Source organism: Athene noctua, chromosome 5 (genome assembly GCF_965140245.1).
Source record: "Athene noctua chromosome 5, bAthNoc1.hap1.1, whole genome shotgun sequence".
Lineage (NCBI taxonomy): Eukaryota > Metazoa > Chordata > Aves > Strigiformes > Strigidae > Athene > Athene noctua.
The window spans coordinates 61549065-61568622 of record NC_134041.1 but is presented as its reverse complement, the minus strand read 5'-3'; the positions used below and the strand labels follow the sequence as shown (position 1 = coordinate 61568622).

Below are 19558 nucleotides of genomic sequence, written 5' to 3'. Positions count from 1 at the left end.
TCACAGAGCTGGCAGCCAGAAGGGACCAGCTGATCTTTTTGCCTGACCTCCTGTGCATCACACCATTAAGCATGATCCAGTTAGCACCAGAATGTGGGTTTGGATAAAGTATAATTTTCAGATCTAAAAATAGAGGAGGAGAATTATCTCAAATGCAAGAGGACTTGTATCACCAAAGTTCTTACTGACAAAACCAAGATCAAGTTGTAAAACACCACCATCATAAGCCATCTTCATCTGATGGTCTGATTCAGTAAAACACAGCAGAAAGAGAAATATGAACACTGCTATGTAGGCAAAATAATCAGTAAGGCTCTCCAGCTGCCTTCCTACAAATGCTGCTCCTGCTTCACCATAATCAAGTCCATGCAGAACTGATGCAAACACCGCTACAAGCACCTACTGAGGGAGAAGCAGAAGGAAGTATCTGTTTATTTACTATTACAGCAATGGCGTGAGCAAAATAGTTTATAGAAAAGAATGAAAACCTGGCATGCCTTCTGCCCAAGGAGTTCATGTCCTAAGCCCTCATCCTGCAACAAAGGGTACAGAAGCTTCCCACCACAGCAAACCTTGATGGGGGTAATGGCACTCTGTAAAGGTACCAGATCCAAGTCTTTCAGATCTTATGAACCAATAGAAGGTAAAAAAAAACATGGAAGAGTCAAAAATACCCGAACTAATAGGCTTTTAGATCTAACTGGATAGCTGTAGGCTTCTGTGTGAAGACAGGAAAGTGCTGTTTTGACCTTTACAGGCTAGGAGTTTAGGAATTACTAACTTAATATGTCTTTCACCTTGTTTTGTGTAGGTGGGGTTTCTGGAACTGCTACTGAAAGGCACATTAAAAAAAAAAAAATCCCATAGGGTACTTGAAGTATCAGCTTCCTCTTGGGCATTATCATTACTGGAAGAAATAAAACTACATTAGACTCAATCTTTTAGTTGGTTTTGATCACATTCTTTGAAAAAATAAAAAAAAAAGGTTCATAGAAGAAATAAGATGATGACAGCATATGGAGGTACTGCAGACCCCACCCTGACATCTCATTCTCTCCAGACAGGGGATCTAGGTGAGTTTAAAAACCCATCTGTAGAGACCAAACCAATTACCAAGTTGAAATGCATAAAACGAGAAACTGTGAACAAGAATCTGATCTAAAGCACCCCAAATAAATTATTCATTAAAACTGTAATTGCTTTTGTGGGTGTTTTCTGGAAATTAAACTACCCCATGAGGATCTTCAGCTTCTCAAGTTTTAATGGATGCTTTGCTAAGCACACAATGCAGGTCTTCTTTAGACTAAGCAGTTTTTGAGCTGAAGAAAAAATCCTCCACTTAAGTGGCAACAAATTATGAAACTGCAAAACAACCATTCAAATGGCCTACGTAACAATCAGAGAAAATGATCCATCTCTTTGTCTGTAATGTTTTATGCTTGCAGTGATTACTGTATATTTTCCAAATGCAAACACATAGTATTCATCACTGGAATTGCACAGCAGCCTACTGCAATTTTAGCTAGGGCTACTGGTGAATGTTTTCTGTTTCACACTGTTCAAAGACTGAAATATTTATCTTTCCTGGAGGAAAAAGTATGATACCAAATGGCTGCATAAATTTTAATGCTGAAATTCAATTCAGAGAGGATTTTATAGAAGTACAGTTCCCACAAAATATTTTGAGCTTATTATCACAGGAAAAATATTTTTATTTTTTTCCAAGTGGGACAGTCAATCACCTTCCCTTTGGCTTAGCTTTATTCATTTCTTTTCACAAAGAAAGACAGTTCAGCAGAAGCAACATGAAAAGCACATCACAGGATACAGAAGTATGCAGGGACTTGGGAAACAAAAAGGAGATATTGGAGACAGACATATGTTAGAACAAAAATAGACCTATATTATCTGAAAAGCAAGTAACTACAGTATTAGTCATTAGGTTGTTTTTGCAGGACTGTCACAGTGAATTCTTATGAACCTTTTTGGGTTTTTTCTGACATATTTTATTTTCATGCACCTTTCAAGATACCTCATTACACCTGAAATATCTGAAGTGTTCTCAGGGTGCATCTCACTGCTACCAAAAAATAAGAACCAAGTTCTGATTTGTTCAGTTAATGATGTCATTTACAAAAAGTCCTAAAAGTGAACTTGTTCCATAGCCTGCTTTGCCATTTCTGTTGACAGAAACCTTGAACAAATCCCCTTTCTCTGAGAAGACAGTAAAGACAAGCCTAAAAGGGCTCAGATTCTGGAATTACCTTAAGAAAAGGGGTCAGCACTCATGTACTAGCATCCACAGGCAGCCTTTGCATTAATATAAGCTACAAGAGACTGTCTTGTAAACTCAGCCCTAATCATACAACTGTATCAGACTAGAAAAACATCTTTGTCTGCAAAGTACGTTTTTTTTTCTCTTTACTCACTGCCAAGATCTCCATGCTTCTCAGTTACACTTGGTGAAGTTAGAGCCAATCAATGAACTTGTACCAGATTTAAACCTAGGACAGAATGACACCAGGATGCAACTGGTCCTTGAACATGCCCGTGATGTGCTGCTCTAGTATGGTCCCTGGCTAATGCACTCACTCTTCTCCTTACAGGCATCAGGAATACCAAGTGTTGACTGAATTTTTTTTGTTAGATCAGATATGCATCCCTTTATGAAATAAAGTCCTGATACTATACCTTTACTTTCCTAAGAAAAAAAAATAAAAATTAAATTGAGATAAGAGTTGCCAGGTTAATTCAAGCAGGTCAATACTAATTAAACAACTACCACCCTGTCAATTATCAATAAGCAGAGAATAAATTTCTCTTTCCTGAAAGAAACATTTATTTTTCCTTATTCACAGACCTTACCATAAAACCAATATCTAGCTACAAGCTTTAGATCATCAGCTCTCCAACACAAATAGAAATTATTGTCACTGGGGGATTTATGAAGTATCTACTTACAGACAGTCCCTGTCAAGAGCAATTTTTTTCTTTCCATTTCAATATTGGAATATACCAAGTCCCATGCATTGGATCAGGGTAACTTCTTGCTTCCTGCTTTGCCATACATATGCTATCAGTAGTATCCTTGATAATGGATCACACCCTGCTCAACTACTTGTCCTTCCATTCACCACACCACATATTTGTATGAATCTTTCAGGGATGCGCATTTAATTTCAAATCCATTTGAAGCAAATAGGCACAAGTATACAAATTAGCATGTAATGTACAGTTAAAAGACATGTTGAAGAGAACCTTGATGGATGGAAACTTCTTAGAATGGAAGATTGGAATATTTCTGTCAAAAATATGATGTGGCATGGTAGCCAGTGTCAAGGAGCTTGCTGGATTACACCAGTGTTAGTACTGCCTGCAAATAATCCCCCTAAATACTTCAAAAAATAAATCAGGAAAGCCCCAAGACTGCGCACAGACAGAGTAGTAGGAGTTACGTAGAAGATCTCTGGCAAGACCCAGCAGGAATAGGAAAATGTTATTTATTCCTGCTTTGCACTTTGCCATGTAGCAATGAAGCCTGATCTATCCAGAAATTATCACTGTGGGTTTTATGTAAAGAAGAAGGGGGGGGGGGGGGGGGGGCAAGAGATCTGAAGCCTTCCTTCAACCACACTTTAAGTAGCAAAGTGAACCAGAACACCAAAAGGAGAGTGGATGCATGGCTACATTATACTATCACTGAATTCAATTCTGGGCTCCTAACTTGTAAGTAACTCTCATGAGAGAAACTTTTAAATAACTCTCTTGAAGATACCACTTTCCAGTCCCTGATTCTCTCATTTCCAAATCAGTCTAGATCCTCTAAAGATAGCAAAAATAGAGTTGCGGTCCATTTTGGAGTACATAGTAGAACTGGGATTAATCTCTTTAATCATGCAGAGAAAAGGAGAAAATATATTACCATATACAATAATTTTTAAAATAATTGTGTTAAATCTACAGTGTAAAAGACAACACAATAGAACATGTTTGCTAGGTAGGATAAATACCAGTGAGGAACCACTGTTTTACACTGACATGGTATCACATATTAAAAACCTTTTTTTTTTTTTTAATTCATGAGTCTTTTGGAGGCATGCTGGAGACATACATAATCTGAACCTCAGACTAGCAAGACTTGACTATTATTAGAGCTGGAAAACTAAACTTTAAAGAGTTCATCTCACAAGCCCCTCATGAATTCAAACAGCCTTTGTTACTGAGCGCTGAGAGGGGTAAATATGTCAAAGAGGTAAAAGCAGTAAACACAACCATTTCTGAGTATACTTAAAGTTTGAAATTAAGAAGCCAATAAACCCCACAGGAGATTTTATTTTTCTCCTTGCATATCTAAAAAATCCATTCCTTATTTCCCTGGATTCTTCTTTAAGAGGATGAAATATTTCAGAGAGATGCTGCCATACAGCTGTTAATTAAGAGATTTATCTTGAAAATAGGGGAGTAGCAGCAATTACTGCCAAAAACCTGTGGCTGGTAGCTCATCTGTTACTTAAAATGTTCACTTTCAACTGAAGGAAATATGATTATCCTCCATGAAATTGCTAGCTAAAGATAATTAACAGTTCAAATTTAGATACTCAACTATAATTACATGTACTGCAATAATATTTTATATAAATTATCACAGGATAGCAAACAATTCTACAGCAATTCAATAATTTCTTCACTCTGAAGCACATAAATAATTTTAATTTTTCAAACAGATGAATGGCTTTTAAAATGTACAAATCTTTACATTTTTACAACTGACTAATTTCAATTATTTAGTGAAAAAGGGGAGGAGGAGCAAGCTGTCCTTTCACACTAAAGACATAACATTTTCCATTCTTCTTTTTTCTTTTTAGGGACACAGCAAGACACACCACAAATACTACGTTCATTTAATTAGTGTTTCATCAAGAAAATCTGGTGCAAGCACGAACTGCATAATCAAATTTGATGTCATAAGAGAAGGCAACTCCTTAAGGGAATACAATGGTAATGCACTATCCAGTGACAAACAATACCGAGTGGAACGGTTAATTTTGGAGATAGAAAATAAAATATTAACCAATCAGCCAGTGAATAGCTAAGGTGCAATTCAAGAACTGTTGCAATAGTCCTTTACCTAAGGTGACAACTCACACCAATGGGACTCCTAGTCTGACTGTCAGAGACTTTGTAACTGGCTTAGAGACAGAAAAAACCCGAGAGATTTCTCTCTCTTTCCCCCAAAACCAAGGAGTGGGCTTCACATAAAGCTAATTTGGGAGTAATCTTGAGAACGCTTTCTGCCGAAATAAGCAGAGTTGAGCTAGGAGGAATAGGACACATCCAAACCAATGCAGACACTGGTACGAGAACCAGTTCTCGAGACTATATTCACTAGAGATAAATAAGCATTTCCAAGATATGCAATATAACATTTCTGTTAACAGAATCAAGGCCAGACCCATAAACAGCCACATGCAAATTAAACTCCTGCTCCTCATATTTAACTCCTACCCATTTCCTACCCTGCTGCAAGAGGCATTCTCTGGATACAGAGCATACAGCGCTCTCTTTCATTCAGACTCTAGCCTCCTTGCCATACTAAACAATACCAGAAAGCGATATACTATTCTATTGCTTGATAACATAAATACCTTTCAACCCTTGCCTTTAGACTTTTTTGTTCCATTTTTCTAGACAGGATCTTGCTGTGTTCATCTGCACAAACTTACTTATTTCAAGCAAGTAATGAAGGAAGACAGCCAGGGGAGGGAGGGAGAAGGAGGGAGAGCTTCAGGGCTGACCAAAACTTAAAGCAAATTATTGAGGGCATTTTCTAAATACCTCCTAAACACTGACAAGCTTGGGGCATCGACCACCTCTCTGGGAAGCCTGTTCTAGTGTTTGACCACCCTCTCAGTATGAAAGAAATGCTTCCTAATGCCCGGTCTAGACCTCCCCTGGTGCAGCTTTGAACCATTCCCACACATCCTATCACTGGATACCAGGGAGAAGAGATCAGCAGAGAAGACAGGCTAATACTATGAAGATTTAAATGGCTGATCATATGATAGCGGATGTCTTGCATCACTGAGCACCCCTCACCAGTTTAAATCATATTTAGTACCAAGTGTCTGTGGGAACGCTTTATCAAAAACATCTACTCAACCTTTCTGATTTCTATTTTCTGATTAATTTCCTCAGTAAAGTCATCCAAAGATTTTTTTCCTTTCCCCCTCCTCACCTGAGAGTGAATGTTTTTTAAAAAGACCTCCTATGATATTATCCACTGCCCGTTTCACCCATAAATCCAGCTTACATTGCCTTCCAAAATGACCAGAAACTTCCAAAGTAATCATTCTCCAAAAGTTTCTGGTTGTTTAAACAAAATGTAGGAACCCCAGATAGAGAGAGACTTATAAAGCCACTGTCTTAGTTCACACTGAAACAAGGAAAAACTAAAAGTTTCAAGAGAAAACCACCAGAAAGATCAGTTGATTACAACAAAGCAGTATAAGCTTTAAAAATATTTTGCATAAACATTTTTTGTGTAGGTGTCATTAGATAAAACACTGGCTTCATTATTTGCTCAGTCCTCTGCAGAAGGGAGGGGAAAAAAACCCTACCTACTTACTTATCTGTAATAGCTGGTGCTTTGTAGAACTGACACTAACAGCAAAATCCAAACAAGGCTCTCTGCAGATGTTCTGTACTTTTTCTGGCATAAATAATATGCTTGATTTCCTGCATTTATCTCATAGCTTTTATCTCAAGAGACTTTTAATATCCCCTTGTTTTCAAGAGACCTAAATTAATGTTTTCAGAAATCTTTATGACTGAGATTTCTGCAATTCCATAAATCAGTCAGACCCACCTCTAAAGAAAGGTACCTAGTATTTTAATTTTATAATTCAATTTCAAGGATTGTATTGATTTATTTTTCTTTTGCTTACAGCAGAATTGTAGTTGATACTCCTGTTTTTATTGAAATAATTCTGGATTGAGTCAGGGTTCTTTTACAAGAACATGGGCTTATTTATGTGAGTCAGCTCTATCACTCTTGCTGCTCAAAAAGTTTTTGAGCCAGCCAGCAGCATTTGGAAAACACACACCCCAACTCATGAAGGTGAGCAACCTGTAGACAGATTTAAAGTCCCCATAGAAATAGAATTGTTGGTTTTACTTTCAAGTACCTCTATAGTCTAGGCAGAAAACTCACATATTTGATTTATTCTTGGTTTATTCTTATCATGGGCTTGAAGACCACACAATGATGTGAAACACAGTGCTACAAGAGGAGACTGTCATAACACTGTCTTCGTAACACTGTCTTCAACAGCCTATGCCTGATCAGAATGAAAATGCTGCCACAGAAAGCCTTACCCTTAGCCTCTACAGACGTGGAAGATTATCAAGATTAAGAGCAAGGACTGTTTCTAGCAGTCATTCCTGATCCAACCTAATCAAAAAGTTTCACAGCTGATGGGACTGGGAGCAAATTTACACACAAATATCAGCTTCTAGTTCTCAAAACAAGAAATATGACTACACCTATGGTTCCCTATCTTTTGCAGAGGAGGATAAAGAGATATCCTTCTTGAGGCCAGTGTCTGACCCAGAATTAAAGTTAGAAGAAAGCAAAGAAACATCTTTATGCAGTTAATGCAATGAACATGCAGCCAAGCCATGGTTTTGCCTGGGCTATTCACCTGCTTTCTCGTGTACAGTGCAGTAGCCAAACTTCTCTTACCTCCCAAGTGCTGCCTAAAACAGCCCTCTCTTGAGCTTACCTGCCTTAAAGAAAACTCCACACTGAAGGTTATATTACTAAGTAAGAGCTAACTACACATCTGATTTAGAAACACCTCTACATTTGGTTTGTTCTTACATAGAAATGCTACACAAAACCATTACCAAATGGATTTCAGAGTGTGATGTCAGTGCTATGCTGCATGGCAGTTTTAAGAAATCTCAGTATTTGCCAGTGCTACAATGAGACTTCTCTTTAAAGATGGTCAGAAATTGCTATGCCATCCTCCTCTGTCTGAGCCGAGTTGAGAATCATCCGTTTTCAAATTAGACTTGAGCTTTCTGACCCATTTCGCTCCAGAGAAGAGCTGTCACTGCAGTTCACAGATGAAAATTGATCTCTAGATATCTAGCGTAACTCAAAGTCCTTTTAACTGAAAAGGTCAGTTAGAAGAACAATGGTCTTAAGGTTTACATACAGCTAAAGTCTACAACGTTACAAGGAAGTCTCCTGCAGGCTGCGAAATCAAGCATATACCTTAACATTAGTTTATGAATTTTACCTGAAAAGTTAAAAGTTAGGCAAGAGAAAAGAGAGAATTAGACTGAAAGGTAATTTTGTTCGCTACACTGATGAAAGCAAACCGAACAGCTATAATAACCACAAAACAGCAATAGCTGCTGGAAAAACTGGTTTATTAGAACTAAGGTCAGAGATTTACTCATACTCCCAGCTCACTTTATAAATTCAGCTCTCCAGCACTTTATGAGGAACCATGTTGACTCACAGAGTCATTCCTTCTTTTCCTCATTAATGACCCAGGATTCAAGATGACTCTATGTTTGTGCTTACTCTCCTCTGAAGTCTCTCTGCTCTTGAGTTCTCTGCATGATCTGGTCTCCAGATTAGGAAAAGGAAAAACAAATAAAAAGTTCCTCTGCACACCTCTTCGGTATCCTCTGTGAATCACAAATTACAGTGGACTACACGTCAGCAAATCACAGTCTTGCAATCAAAAAAGCAATAGCTTATCTGGTACAATTTCTGATTTTTCATGCAGTCCTTGGTATTGCTAAATAACATGTTACCATCAAGAATCACATTACTTTCAGCTTTTCTTCACAAAGGTCTGCTGAATTTTGCTATATAGCAGAGATATAACACCACATGCTTCAGTTTTTTTAATCTTATTAACCAAAAAGGCTGGGTGCTGGTGAGAAACAAAGAGCTCTTACATGGCTTGGAAGCAAGCCTACAGTTTGCAGAGACAGTGATGGAAAGATGAGGATCTTTCCTTTCACCTTAAGATATGGTATATTCTCAGACAGATAGATGGTAAGCACTGATAAAGATGAATAGCAAACCTGCATGACTATATCTTTTCATAACGAAAATAGGCAGATAAATAGCCACCTTTTTTACCCCAATAATATGTATTATAATTGCTTGATAAACTGGCACCTGAGGCAGTTTATATTCAAACTCTTGATAGCTTATGGAAATTAACTGTTGATTTTTCTTAGCAAAAGGGTGGAGCACAGACCTTCAGCATTCACCTTACCTATTCTAGATTAGGGAACTATCTCCTGAGCACTGCCTCTAAAGTAGGGTATATACTGCCATTCCTGGACAAGGTGGGATGCTCTGTAAGAGATGAGGTTGGTGATGAACATGGCCATTTCCTCTACTGCCACCTGCATTCAATGACAGTCATCAAATAAATGCCAACATAGTATTAGCTTTCCAGTAGAGACTCTTTAATTCTGTGAGGAGTGTGAAGACTAAAGAGCAGTCCTAAGAAGCTAACACAGAACCTCCACTTCTGGGCAATGTCAGCGCTGGAGGGAAAGATGTTCTTGTTCCCAAGATCTGTAGGATGTGGTGGCTGACCTTGCTCACAAAGGAAGAAACGTTAATGCAGTGAAAAAAAAGTCAGATGGGTTTCCTCTCTCCTTATTTGAAGACAGAGCTGGGGGACCTCTGCAGAAGAATTTTTCTTATATATTCTTAAGCTTATTAAAAACGATTGAGCAATTACTTCTGTCATTCATAATGGAGTCTGGCTACTTAAAGTAGGAAATTACTATTCAGGACTGGTTTAAAGATATAATCTCATTTATTATGCTAGCAGAAAAGGGTAATCAATTGCTTTTTTCCTATTGTACTTCCTTTCTTAGAGACACTGTTCTTTCTCCCAACAAATAAGCACAGATGACTTCATATCCAGTACTCATAACGTGCATATCCCTACTTTAAACAGAATTGACAATGTGTAACTTGCTGCACTGGCAACGTTTCGTTAACGCTATATTGAAATGCACAGTAGGTATTAAGATCCTAATTCCTTGGACACTGCTCCCGTTGAACCTGTTTGCTGATGACTTCTTTGATGCAGTAATGATGGCTATTAATAGGTTAGAATTCTCCAGGCAATTCAGTCTGGCATTGATTTTGATCAGACCAAGGTTATGCCCTGTGTTGGAAATGGATACTTACCTTGATCTGAAAGAAGTTTACATCTGTGAAGGCTCATCTTGAATAACAAAACTGAAAAATCAATTCTTTGTGATGCCACAACCCGTTACAACTTTGCAAATCTGGCCACTGCTAATATCAGTTACATTAGCAGTGATGTATGACTACCTAGGTCTTATTTGTATAAAAAGTGCAATTTATTAAAAATACACAGTGAAAGGAACTGTTTGTTTGAAAAACATAAATTCCTTATAAAAATAGGATCAACCAATACATAAAAGTTGAGCATTTAGCATCTTGTCTATGAAGACTGATGTAAGTATAAACTATAGCTTGCAAGGTAGAGAAAATAATTTTCTTCTTCACTTCTAAAAGGCCATTATTCTCTCAAACATAACAAGACACCTCCATTCATCAAAGAGGTAATTAAAAAACATACAACGTAAGTCACTGTTATTGTCCCCACAACCAAATACTCTGATTACATGCTTCATTTCAGATTTCTGATTAAATTCTCTGATTTCTTCAGCAGTATTCAACAGTAATCACTACAGCTCTCTTCTTTGTATTATATTGTCTGAAAAAAAAAAAAAAACCAAAAAAAAACCAAAAACACAGGCGCAAGAAACAAGAAATAAGACCTCTTATACAGCACTATATCAACATTCACCCTGAAAGCTGTACAAATCAAACTGAGATGTTACCACAATATAATTTCTGTGAACCTCGATTTTTGCTTGCAAAAAGAAACCTCTGGAATCAATAAAGATTTCTATTAAAAAAAAAAAAAAATCAATGGCACAATTTATCCAGAAGTCAACTTTTCAAACTAATTTAAGTAACTAAATTGCTGCTACAAAAATAAATCACGTACGTATTTTATTTATTTTGTTGCTAGTACAGCACTTTTATACAGAAAATGCTTTTTTTTTTAAAAAAAATTGATTTTATTCCCATGAATCTATCCAATCCAACATGAAATTGTAAGTTTAATTATCTCTGCAGCCACTGTGTTATTCAGTTGACTAATTTTTATCAAGTCGGTCTTTCAGTCAGTTGACGTGCAATCCACTAGCATCAGTTTGGATCTTTCTGGCTGGGATCAATAGCCAACATGAATCTCCTGAAGTACAAAATCTTGTACTGGGGGAAGTAAAGCCAGGCTCTTCTCAGTGGTAGCCAGTAAAAGAAGAAACAATGGGCACAAACGGAAGTCCAGGAAATTGCGTTTAAACATAAGAAACAAAATTTTCACTGTAAGGGTGGTCAAACACTGGACCAGGTTTCCCTATGAGACAGGTTGTGCAATCTCCATGTTCAGTTACATGCAAAGCGCGATGACATGCCGACCTGAGGAACTTACTCTCACTGACCCTGCTTTGAGCAGTGGATTGGGACTTGACAATTTCCAGAGGTACCATTAACCTAACAATTCTGTGAATCAATCTATAAGCTGATACAAACCAGAGTAGCAAGTGATTATTTCATTTATTCATAGCAAACACATCAGTTTCAAGATGCCTATGTGGGTATTCATAGAATCATAGAATGGGTTGGGTTGGAAGGGACCTCAAAGATTGTCTAGTTCCAACGCCCCTGCTATGGCAGGGACACCTCCCACTAGATCAGGTTGCTCAAGGCTCCATCCAACCTGGCTCTGAACACTTCCAGGGGTGGAGCATCCACAATCTCCTTGAGCAACCTGTTCCAGTGCCTCACCACCCTCACAGTAAAAAACTTCTTCCTTGTATTTAGTCTAAACCTCCCCTCCCTCAGCTTCTACCCATTCATGACAACCATGTGCTTGATCTGCCACTGACTACCAATACTAATCAGTACAGGCTCCAAGGAGGTTAAATTAAACCCTCACCAAGCCATTATTTCTTTCTTCAGCACAAAGGTATCAAAACCAGTTTCATGCAACTTCCTCAAATCTATGACAGCAATCCCTTAGCTGAAAAACATAGCTTAAATACTTTTGACCAATTCAGAAATAACACATTTAAAAATAATCACTAAATAAAGCTGAGGCCAAAACTCTGCCAATTGCAATCTGCTTGCAAATGCTTTGAGTAGAATAAGAGCCTAAACAGAGTTATGTCATGAGGAATTAATCACTTCCTCTAAGAAAGCAAACAGGGTCAAGAATTTGGCATTTCATTCACACAGGATTTTTGGTGTTTCTAAATAAAATGTGTTGTGTTACTATTATTTACCCATACTTGCTTGCACAAGGACTTAATTACTACAGTCATGTCAACATATGATATCCAACTGTCTATGATTTTTTTTTTTTAAACCTAAACAACCTATTTTACTCAACAATATTTGAAGCCAGTCTGTATGGCTGAGTTGTTACTCTTTTCTAAGAAAGCTTCAGGAGATAATCCATTCAGAAATCTTTTACATGGCAAGTAGATCAGAAGACAAAACTATGGGTTTTGATGCTTGTTGCAAAGCTGTATGTACATCAAATGGTCTAGTGCTTATTGAGCTATGAAATAGGTCTCTGGACATATTCTTTCTCTGTACACAATATGGTTTTGGACATTCCTTTAGCTGTTTAATAATAATTAAAAAAATATTTTTTCTTATGACTACCCAATAAACAGTCAACAAATGTGAAAGAGAAGGCAAGTTATGGCAGTAAGAGCCCCACACCCTGAGACCACTATTGACCATTTGACCACTGATCAATGACCGTTGGTCATTGACTAATGACCATTGACCTTTGCAGTTCACAACATTCATGACCAGACACAGGAACACAAGACTATTCTGTGGCTGGATGCAGTACAGCGATATTTCTGACTGACAGCTCAGTGGTTAGTTACTTTATCTACTTACTGCTCTGGGAAGTAACATATTAATAGAAGCAATCATTTAAGGTCAGATCTCATCAGGAAGTTGACCCAGCTTTGGCAATGGGTCAAGACTCACTCATTAAACTATATTAACATAAACACATAATACTTTTGGAGCACTTTTTCGCTTGCTATTGGTGGCCTATCCTCATTTATACAGATGAATTCTGGGTCAAAGACTCAGTTAAAATGCCATGAGTCAGGTCTTTCTCCCTCTGATTTAGAGGTCTGTACTCAAAACTCAGTATCACCAACTTGGAAAGATGATATAGAATAATATTTTAAGCCAAAATCTTCACACCCAAAAGCTTATGGAAATGAATTTCAGACAGCAACTGGAACAAGACTTGGATTTCTATTAATTTGTGCTTCTAAAACATGCTTTTCTTGAGAGCTTTTTTTCCTATCTTTTGTAGTATGCCTCACTTTCCACCTCTTCATTCCCTAAACTGCTTACTAGTCTTCCTTCATCATACATACAAAGTATGCTCAGCTCCTCCTCCACCTGCAGATATCTACCTGCAGTCTCAGTGCAGTCTGCCAGCCAAGATAAAGAAGATATTATTCCACTCTACTCAGCACTTGAACGCCAGACCTGGAATACTGTGTTCAGTTTTGGTCCCTACTATAAAAAATAAAAAGATGTGGGTAGGCTGGAGAGGGTCCAGAGGAGGGCCACAAAGATGATCAAGGGGCTGGGCAGCCTGCCATGTGAGGAAAGGCTGAGTTAGAACTTTGTTCAGCCTTGAGAAGAGAAGGCTTCGGGGAGACCTTATCACCATGTTCCAGCATTTAAAGGGTGGCTACAAAGAACACGGAGACTCCCTTTTTACAGGGAGTCACATGGAAAACATGAGGGGTAACGGGTACAAGTTACTCTTGTGGAGATTCTGACTAGAGACAAGAGGAAAATTTTTCACAATAAGAACAATCAACCACTGGAATAATCTCCCCAGAGAAGTGGTGGATCCCCCAACATTGGACACTTTTAAGATTCAGCTGGACGGGGTGCTGGGCCAACATGTCTAGACCGTGCTTTTGTCAAGAAAGGTTGGTCCAGATGATCCTTGAGGTCCCTTCCAACCTGGTATTCTATGATCCTATGATTCTATGGTAAATGTTGCTTTAAATCAACTATCAATCATACAAACAGCCTAACGGTATCCAGTAGATAGGTGTTCATTCTTGGCCAAAGAATGCTGCTCATTCCAGCACACTGTGCAACCTCCCTCCTTCTCCTCATTGTATCTAGTTCTACCATGTAATTCTTTCAGACATCATCAGATGTTTTCCAATGTTTTCGATACTTGGGGTGTTCCACAGTACAGTAGCCCAAATAATTATCTCCTGAAGTCTTTATTAGCATACTTGGTGAGAAAAACAAGCAAATGTGCTACTAATGATATACATGAATACAAAAAATGAAGTTAGCATGACAGCAAAAAATAAAAAATTATGCATCAAATTATTGGAACACACAGCAAACTGTAATATTAAACTGCAGTTTAATAGAGGAGAATCAACTGACATGATGAATTCAGAGCAATCTGAAATAAGGCACCAAGCTCAGAAAAGAAACGTTCAGTTAGGTGGCTCAAGATTAGATCAGAGAGAGTTATTTATCCTAGACTGAACTCACAAACCATATAATAACCAGTCTAATTTTAAGCTGCAGAAAAATTCTACTACGTAAGATGCTTAAAATTAATATAAGAACTTTTTTTAATTTGTCAGGAATCACATGTATATAGCAATGGACTGACTGTAAATGATACAAGAAGGCTTTTCCACATTCAGTGTCTATGAATCTATGTGTGGACCTGAAAGATAAAACGTGTTCCTGGACTGATTTCTGTAAGATTTCAGTGTACAGAGCTTCCAGGCTAAACCTTCCAAAACCAGACAGAGGATAGCAGATTTCCCCAAACTTCATATGCAAACTCTGAACATTTTTTGCATATTGAGGCTTCAAGAGTTTAAGTGAGCTCTACTGTTCAAAACAAGGAAAAAAAAAACCAACCAACCAATATTTGATAAAACTAGTTTATATTTGTGATATTACTAGGACCATAAAGTAAAAAGAGAATTTGCCTTTCTAGTTGTCCCCCTACTTACAGCCACTTGACTGGTAATACTGCAACATCACAGCTACCTTATACTGGTCATATTCTTTTCTTCTCCTCTGCCTCTCTGTCACAACCACCACCTCCTCTAATAGAATAATCACAGTGTATCAGTTGCTGATCTCCTGCAGTTCATTTGTTCCACGTGTAAACCTGTTGGATTTGAACATGCATCTTTTGCTGCTTCAATTAATGGAGTAAAAACACCACGGGTTTTAAAACCAAAGTCAGCATAAGCTGAAGACGCACTTGATGTGGTTCAAACAAGTCATCATTCTACCCAACTGCAATGGGTGACTTGCTCTGCATCATCCATCCACTCCAGCATCCTTGTGACAGACAACTGCCAAAGACCTGGAAGATATTTTACTATCTAACCAGAGACAGGCAAGAAATCAACTTAACTTTTTATATCTCCCACTCCTGGAAAGTAAAGGTTTCATCTCCTGTATAATGAAGGGGTGGGCATGTTAATCACTTCATGTATTTTAGAACATTTCCTTGTGCTTAGGAAAACAACTGAATTTTTGCTCAAATTCATTTTTTATCTGTTGCTTGCTGCTGCTTTTTGAATCTTGCAGTAAAGAGACAAAAATGGTGAAGCGTCTTGTATCAGTCCATCAGCAGTTGTGTTATGTATTTTCCAGCACTGCAAGGAATGGTCCGAGGAAACAATATATTCTCACTCCTGCTGCACATCAGGAGGTTGAAGTAGGAAAACTATGTCACCCCCAGAAAAATTATAAAAAAAATACAGCAAAGGACAGTTCCCATCATACTTCACCAAACACAAGAAAAAGTTTCTTCATAAGCTCACCGCAGAGATGGCTGAAGACCTCCACTCCTTAGTATGGTCAGCACTTTCAGATGGTGTACCTGGCTTTTGGATGTTCACAAACTCCCACTATTCTCAGGGCCATGTTTGAGAGAGACTTATTATTTGGATAACAAGCTTGCAAAGTACACCCAGAACAAACCCTGAAGGGTACGTGTGCTTACTCTACACATCTTGAGAGGTTAGGATGCCAGGAGGTATCTCCAAGGCAGGCTGCCTGAAGGGTCTCTGCAAGATAACTCTACAGAAGACACACAGGAAGGACAGAGGCATGAGGAAGAAATGCTCTGTTTGTGATCTTCATAAACATCATTCTTTCAGTGAAGTATGGACATAGAGAAGCTGCACGGTATCTTCACAGGTAGTAAGTTTAAATATTGTAAAATTGCCAATGGATCAATGAAACCATGGAAATACTAAATATGGAAAAATAGACCTACATTTTGGAAGCATTTTGGTCAGAATAGCTACATATAAACCTGGGACTCAAGAATACCTCTGAGCTACTGGATGCAGGCAGGAGTATTGGCTCCCTACCCCCAAACATCGGTTCGCTCAAACAAATTATACTGGCAGTTCAACTGGAAAAGAGGCAAAATATGCTGCCAACAAACCAGAAGTTCCAGGCACTTCTTTCATCCAACAGAACATGCACTACTGGGTAAATTTCAATAGAGTCATTAAATGCTGGGTTGTGCTTGTGCATATTCTAAACTCAAGTTGTTGTTATAAAAAAGTTATCAAGAGGAGTCACCTAACTTCAACAATCTTTCCAGTAAAAGGACAACAGAAGACAGAGCTAGGGGACAGCAACCTTGAACGAGGTATGCCAGCTCAAAGTACATTTTCAGCAGCCACTGCAGGTAGAGTTCTGTTCCTCGGTCAGAGAAGGTAGCACCAACAACCCTGTCTTCATGTGGGTCAACCTTCTGTTCTGATTTGGTACAAACTGCCTCAGTTGTTTCAGGCAACTATAGTTTGCACCTATCTGCAAATCATTCTTTGTCTTTACAAAAGAGTTGGTGCTCCCTACATTTTTCTAATTTGTATTACATGCACTCCTTGGCACAGGGGTATGAAAGAGATGGTAATTTAAGCCAAGAAAATCATCTACGCTCTAATAAGGAGAATGTACGCTTCTTCAGGGTACAAGTTGACTCTCAAAGTGCAAGACAAGTAGTTCACAACATTTTTATTGAGCACGCAGGTCAGGTCAGGCCATCTGGGGGTGTGAGTACTCTCACTCTTGTAATACATCCCTGCACTACATTCTTACAGCACAGCATTCACAGCACCACAGACTTTCTTTTTAAAGGCCTCATTTTGCATGGATGAGGTTTTAGATCCTGGTATAACAAAGCTTTTGATTGACAGCCTGTCCAAGGAATGCTCTAAGAAAAACTGTTTTGAAGATGAAAAAGGCTCTTGACTGAAGCTTCTAACCTCTCTTTATGAGCTGCCTGGCAGCTTTTACATGTGATTTATTTTCTTCATGTGTTCAAGTGAAGTAGAAAATACCAAGTGGTAGTGGGCCACTTGTAACTATCATTCCAAGGGAGGTATTATAGTTTATGTCAACTCTCATCCTCCCCCTTACATTTCCATGAAAATAGAAAAAAAAAACCAAAACAAACCAACAAACCAAACAGAAACAGAAAGAAAAAAAACTTTTTTTAGTGCTGCTTCACTAATTCCACAACAAAGAGAGAAAGGATGACAGAAATCTGAAGAATGGAGTTCCTTCATTTTACCTTATGCTGAAGGAAAGGGAAAAAAGAGCCAAGAAAAAATCTTGGGCTGAGTTTATGGAAGGAAAGTTTGCAATTCCCTACATGTTAAGAAGGCAAGAAGAACAGCTTTTTAAAAATAAGAGAATCATTTTTCACTGGCAGCAGGTGCTAAAGGAGGTATAGTTCATACATTACACAATACAAAATACTGAAAATGTAGAATTACAGCAAAATTTCCAAACAGGAATTACTATACCCTCAACATTATCATTGCTTCATATGTCCAGGAAGATAGTATAATGTCATGTTTCCCATATTTTTTGCTTTTCACTCTTCAGTCTAGTGGGAGATGAAGTAACAGCAAGAATACATTTATTATCACAGCTATAAACTATTCTTGATAAAATAATACTGACAATCCTGGTTATCTGAATAATTTTGCTACACAGAGAAGCAAAGGTTAGCATTGTAAGATTATCAAATACATACGGATTTTGAGCTTCAAAACACACAGTCTTGTCAGAGACTTAGATATTATAACATCAGGCTTCAAACTAAGTACCTCAAACAGCTGCAGAATTGCCTCACTCTTGCATACACTTACCAAGAGATAAAAATTACTGCATATAAAACATCTTCTCATTCTTATCACATTGTAATAAAAGGCTTTGTGGTAAGAAATACAGTCAACTCAGCCGCATGCTAGTGTTGTATTAGTGATGGAGAAAGCTGTTCTGATAATTTTGATCTAGACACAGTGGGCCATCATTCTGCTCCACCTGAATTTTGCGTGAGCTGCAGTAACATAACTCAGTGCTTATAAAACTAATACCAGTTAAAATTAAAACCCCAATATGCGTTCTATGGCTGCCCCACTGGCACAGGGACAAAGCACTTCGCTGTGTGATGAGCAGTCTCGTTAGAGAACCAGTATGTGTGCCAGAGCTTAGCAGAGCGTGCTACCCATACAGTGCTTCTAGTCTGTGCAAAAACAAACTCACACTTTGCAGCCTCAGGGTAAGCTGTTGCATTTCAATAAACAAAAGTGACCAACTATAACGCTTGCTGAGTCCTAATCTGTAAATTCTAGTACATGAGTGTACACATGCACGTATTTTAAGCCTTTGTTGTTATACATTGATGAAATACTTAACCAAGGGGATTGCAATTAAGCATGACAATCAGATCTGAAGACAGACTACAAATAGCAATAAATACCACTTGTTCTAAACACCATACAATATATTCTGCTATTGTCTCTTTAATGTAATTGAAGCTTAATGGTTTATTTCTTAGGACTATAAAACTTACAACATATCCACAAACATCTACTACTCCCTTATCTGTTTCTGGGACTCAAGAAAAAGGGAGCAACATCCGCTCAGAATTTCATTTATCTCATTACCCAACTTGTTTGCAATATATAATTCTGCACAATTAGATAATTTGAAGTTATTACTTTAAAAAAGATCAGAAAAACAAATTCCAGAGCTATGACTTACTGGTACTCAGTTGGCAGTTCTCAGAAACAGAACAGCACAAGGCAACAAACAATACCGGCCAAAAAAAAATCCAACAAAAAAGCTCACAGCAATCAAATTATTTTACAGATGAAAATAAGTTTTATTAGACAATTGACATAAAACACTCTAGAAGACAGCTCCTCAAGACAGAGAAAGGAACCTTTGTAAACATCTGATTTAATCCAACTAATTAAATCAGACATAACGAGTTTTCATAAAGCCACCTAACGTCTGTCAGGATACAGCATAAGCTAGAAGTAGCTGACC

The 19558-nt window shown here is 37.9% G+C and overlaps 1 protein-coding gene across 1 annotated transcript in view; it reads right to left on the bottom strand.

Annotated features, from left to right (window-relative positions):
- Positions 1-19558, bottom strand: part of PLPP4 (phospholipid phosphatase 4) — a 65405-nt gene that overhangs the window by 15201 nt on the left and 30646 nt on the right. The gene's annotated exons all lie outside the window — the stretch shown is intronic.